Source organism: Myxine glutinosa, chromosome 3 (genome assembly GCF_964187855.1).
Source record: "Myxine glutinosa chromosome 3, kmMyxGlut1.1, whole genome shotgun sequence".
Classification (NCBI taxonomy): domain Eukaryota; kingdom Metazoa; phylum Chordata; class Myxini; order Myxiniformes; family Myxinidae; genus Myxine; species Myxine glutinosa.
In genome coordinates, this window is record NC_136263.1 from 165,693,963 (window position 1) to 165,699,695 (window position 5,733).

The following is a 5,733-nucleotide window of genomic DNA, read 5'->3' on the forward strand; positions in this document are numbered from 1 at the left end:
TATAGGTGGCGTGAGCCATCACGAATGGGATTTCGATAAACGACTGTAGCAATTTATTCGTTTTTCTCTAAATGAAGGGTCTTACTGTGACCTGGAAGCAAACGGAGCAAGTGTGCACCTTGCGACCATTTGCTTCCAGGACGTGTAAGGCCGGTACACTCGTTTACCCACCCGCACACGTATAAAGTACTACTTTTTTTTTGCACTTGTTCGAAGCACTTGACTTGCTCGGCGCTCGGCGAGCGACAGGGAACCGGGAAACGGAATTATATTTATATATATATATATTTCCAATATGGTACACCGGCCACAACGATTTTAGCGATTATCCGAGTTTTTTTTTAACGATTTCTGTAAATACGTATTTTTCCTGCGCTGTGTAATTCTTCTGACACGCGCCACGAAGAAACGCACCACTGATGTGCATGAAGCGACTTGTTTGCCGGTTCGGTAAGGTCCGTCCGTACACGTGTACAATCGTGTACACCCGTTTTAAATAAATAAAATTTTTTTTTTCAGTTTTCCCGCCATGCCTATAAATTCATGACAGACAACCCCCCCTCATGCCGGTCCAGAATTATGATGAAAGATGGCGATTGAAAAAAAATTGCATCAAATTTTGTCCAGGTCCATCACGAAGCCTTTGAGACATGCTTCACGGTTGAATAAAAAACCACCGTTTAGAGTACTTCTTTTTTTTTGCACTTGTTCAAAGCACTCGACTTGGAGCCAGCGACTTGCTCGGCGGGGGATATAATTTTAGATATATATATAGTACGGGCATGCCCTAGTGAGAGATAATTACAGGAAATGGTGTTTGTGAGTAACAACCACCCTCTGGTCGAGGCTCATAGAAGGGGTGATGCTTACTGATTCGGCACGCTTACAATAGGTGTTAATGGTGGGATGTCAGAGGTTTTGGTGTGGGCTTAATATTCACACTGTTTGGAAAATAATGCTCGATGCAACATGATCCTAAAAAGAACCATTGCATGTAAATAGAAGGGGGGTTCTGTGGTCGTTCGCTTTGGCTCTGCGGATGGACCGAACCATTGCATGTAAATAGAAGGGGGGTTCTGTGGTCGTTCGCTTTGGCTTTGCGAATGGACCGAACCATTGCATGTAAATAGAAGGGGGGTTCTGTGGTCGTTCGCTTTGGCTCTGCGGATGGACCGAACCATTGCATGTAAATAGAAGGGGGGTTCTGTGGTCGTTCGCTTTGTCTTTGCGAATGGACCAAACCATTGCATGTAAATAGAAGAGGGGTTCTGTGGTCGTTACTGCCACGTGGTTTCAAAGTTTTTGTTGTTGCTTGCACGCATGTGTTTTTTTTTTTGCAAGCACGTACGGGCGGGCACGCCCTAGTATATATAAATAGAGGTAATATTGAGTTATGGAATTAATTGCTTTCAACAAGACAGAGTGAGACAAAGTGAGAAAGAGAGACAGACAGAGAGAGATAGACAGAGAAAAGAAAGAAAGAGAGACATAGAGACAAACAGAGATAAAGATGATAGTCAGACACATAGAGAGAGACAGACAGAGAGAGATAGACAGAGTGAGACAAAGTGAGAAAGAGAGACAGACAGAGAGAGATAGACAGAGAAAAGAAAGAAAGAGAGACATAGAGACAAACAGAGATAAAGATGATAGTCAGACACATAGAGAGAGACAGACAGAGAGAGATAGACAGAGTGAGACAAAGTGAGAAAGAGAGACAGACAGAGAGAGATAGACAGAGAGAGAAAGAGAGAGAGACATAGAGACAAACAGAGATAAAGATGATAGTCAGACACATAGAGAGAGACAGACAAAAAGAGATAGACAGAGTGAGACAAAGTGAGAAAGAGAGACAGACAGAGAGAGATAGACAGAGAGAGAAAGAGAGAGAGACATAGAGACAAACAGAGATAAAGATGATAGTCAGACACATAGAGAGAGACAGACAAAAAGAGATAGACAGAGTGAGACAAAGTGAGAAAGAGAGACAGACAGAGAGAGATAGACAGAAAAAGAAAGAGAGAGAGACATAGAGACAAACAGAGATAAAGATGATAGTCAGACACATAGAGAGAGACAGACAAAAAGAGATAGACAGAGTGAGACAAAGTGAGAAAGAGAGACAGACAGAGAGAGATAGACAGAAAAAGAAAGAAAGAGAGACATAGAGACAAACAGAGATAAAGATGATAGTCAGAGTCAGACACATAGAGAGAGACAGACAGAGAGAGATAGACAGAGTGAGACAAAGTGAGAAAGAGAGACAGACAGAGAGAGATAGACAGAGAAAAGAAAGAAAGAGAGACATAGAGACAAACAGAGATAAAGATGATAGTCAGACACATAGAGAGAGACAGACAAAAAGAGATAGACAGAGTGAGACAAAGTGAGAAAGAGAGACAGACAGAGAGAGATAGACAGAGAGAGACAGAAAGTGAGAGAGAGACACAGACAGACAGAAAGAGAGACAGAAAAAGAGAGAACATTTTTGGGAACGTTTTTCACATTACTTTCCTGCAACATTGAAATAATGTTGTTGTAAAACGTTTCCACAACGTCGCCACAACGTTTCACTTTCGTTGTTGCAACGTTTTGCTCCAACGTTTTGGGAACATTCAAATGTTGTGTTTTGCTGATGCTAATTACCTGAGGTAATTACAGTAATTACAGTTCCGGTAATTACAGTAATTACAGTAATCATTACAGTAATTGCAGTAATCTTATTACAGTAATTACATTACATTAACTCAGGCACCTGTTGAGTAAGGAAGCTGATATTTGGACATGACACTGACCAAGTGATGTGGCTGTCAAGGAAAATATTGATTTATTGATTAATCATTTAATAAATTAACTCGTTGATTTATAAATGACTTATTTAATTAAAATTCCTCAGAGATACATCTTCGGATGAAATACTTGCAGATTGGTTATGCTATGAGCCAATTGATTAAGGAAAATATTTTGTGATGGCCATATTGGCAATTTCGTGGCCATATTCGTGGCAACTCAGTTAGTGCCACTGCACCTTTAAAATGCATCCCTGCGTTCATTTTTTGATCGATTGAGTTGAAATTTTGAACAATCGGATCTGGACTGTCGTTGTTAACGACTCTAGCACGCACTCGTCCAATCAGGATGGAGCGGTATGGTCCCCGGATTATCACTGCTCGCAGTTTTAATTAATTTTACCTTTTCTCTTGGTCATATAATGTTGAAGACATGCATGTCATGATAGAGGAAATGTTTGTTCTGTTGAACGGAATAAATGTTGTTTATTTGTGTGTATTTCTTGTGTATTTTGGATATATTTTCACGACTAATTCCAGTTAACATCCTGCAAAATTTGCTCGTTTGCTGGCCGAGTCGAAATTGCGTTGAGTTTCTATGGCATGCGCCATTAAAAGCGCTGTGTAATGGTTGAGCTCCCTTTATTTCGTTTTGGTCATGCGGATGAGCAAACAAAGTGACAAATGCTGCGGCTGGAGCAGTAGAAGCGATGTTTTTTTAATGGAAACGACGTAATGAGTAATTAAAAGTGGGAGGGGGCAACACCACGCATACCTCTTTTAAGGTGTGTATAAACCCTGGAATAAACGTGGGAGGGGGCAACACCACGCATACCTCTTTTAAGGTGTGTATAAACCCTGGAATATTTCAGCAATCAATACAATGCTGAAACTATGTAAGTAATTTAATGAGTAATTTAATGAGTAATTTAATGAGTAATTTAATAAGTAATTTAATAAGGAATTTAATGAGGAATTTAATGAGGAATTAAAAGTGGGAGGGGGCAACACCACGCATACCTCTTTTAAGGTGTGTATAAACCCTGGAATAAACGTGGGAGGGGGCAACACCACGCATACCTCTTTTAAGGTATGTATAAACCCTGGAATATTTCAGCAATCAATACGATGCTGAAATGATGTAATTTACTGTGTAAGATGGTCGACCTTGGGTTTGTTTGGGTTTGTTGTTTATTTTGTGGGTGTGTATTTTTTGTGTATTTTGGATATATTTTCACGACTAATTCCAGTTAACATCCTGCAAAATTTGCTCGTTTTCTGGCTGAGTCGAAATTGCGTTGAGTTTCTATGGCATGCGCCATTAAAAGCGCTGTGTAATGGTTGAGCTCCTTTTATTTCGTTTTGGTCATGCGGATGAGCAGACAAAATGACGAATGCTGCGGCTGGAGCAGTGGAAGCGATTTTTGAATTGTTCAATGATTATTCGATATTGTTATGACTTATTGTCAATAGGTATACTAAGTGGCCATGAGGTAGCCTGTTGCTATGTACAGTTTTATTCTATTGTTGATTATACCACATAACTGTGGTGATAAAGGAAATGTTCGTTTTAAATAGATGATTATGATATGACCATGACTATAAAATCATGATGATTATTATGAATGATATCATAGGGTTCAAATGCAGAATGATTGCATGAACTTGGGAAAGAACTTTCAAGCCCTATGGGATAAATTGGGTGTTACAAGCGATGGAGCTTCAAAATTTAGCATGATTGAAGGAATTTTACAGTCTTATTTCAGGAGTTTTACAAAATTTAAATTGCCAAGAGATTTTGGGTACTATTAAAGGAAAAAATGATGAGATTTTTTTCCAATGAACTTTAATATCTGCCATCCATTTTGGCTGTCTCACGAATGAAGGATGAGTTGCCTTTAGTGGTTGCAAAGAAAATTTGTGGAGACCAGGCAAAATGGGGGAAATATGTCAGATATGACCCTAGGACAGGACGGTGATTCATCAATTGACATGAGGTACGAACCAGAGGTGACGACCGATGAGTCGATCTCAGTCAATGGATGGACCTGTCCTGACATCATTGGGGAAAGGGCTTATGCAAGGAGTCATTCAAAATGATTAATTTGATTTATTGATGAATATTGATGAATTAATTGAAATTGAATAATTGATTGAATTGTTAATTGATTGAATCTAATTGATTGAATTTAATTGCATAAATTGAACTGAATAAATTGAATTGAATATATTGATTGTTTGATTGATGAAAATGCGGTCTCAAGAAAGAAGCTTTGATATATTTGCGAGATATTATCAATGTGGAGACAACCTGGAAAAATTGAGCAAGGTGGTGAGTTTATATACAGATATATATGTGCGGTTACCATTGTGTGATTTCCCCATCAAACAGAGCGGACACCTGAGGATTTAACCCATTTCATACTGACCCTCCGGCTCATCTGCAAATACTGATCTGTGAGATTGGATTGTGCAAAAGCCACAGCTGAGAGAGATTCTCTGGAAATCACCGTGTGAACAGGTGGAGAGATCCTTCCTGGAAGTACGAGTGAAGCTTTGAAGGAACCTGGAGCAAGCTACAACGCATCCAACGCTACTTTGATAAAAGGTGGAACAAACTCCAGTAAATTTATTTATAGGACATATATACAGGTGTACAGGTGCATTCCAAAGCGCAGATCCTAGTAATCTACCTGGTACATTGAGTGAATATTGAGTGTTATTCACATACAGGCAAAATGGGAAATGGAGTCTGCAAGGGTAAACAAGGTCAGCTAGACTTGTCCCAAAGAGGTGCTTGCGTCAACCACATGTATCAGCAATATGGTCCACATTCTCTTAAAGATTTGGAATCTTGGCATGAATGGACAAAAGGGAGAAAGAAGGAATTCCCCAAGAATGGCACGTTTGACAGGAACACATTGGAAACACTCAGAGAAGAATT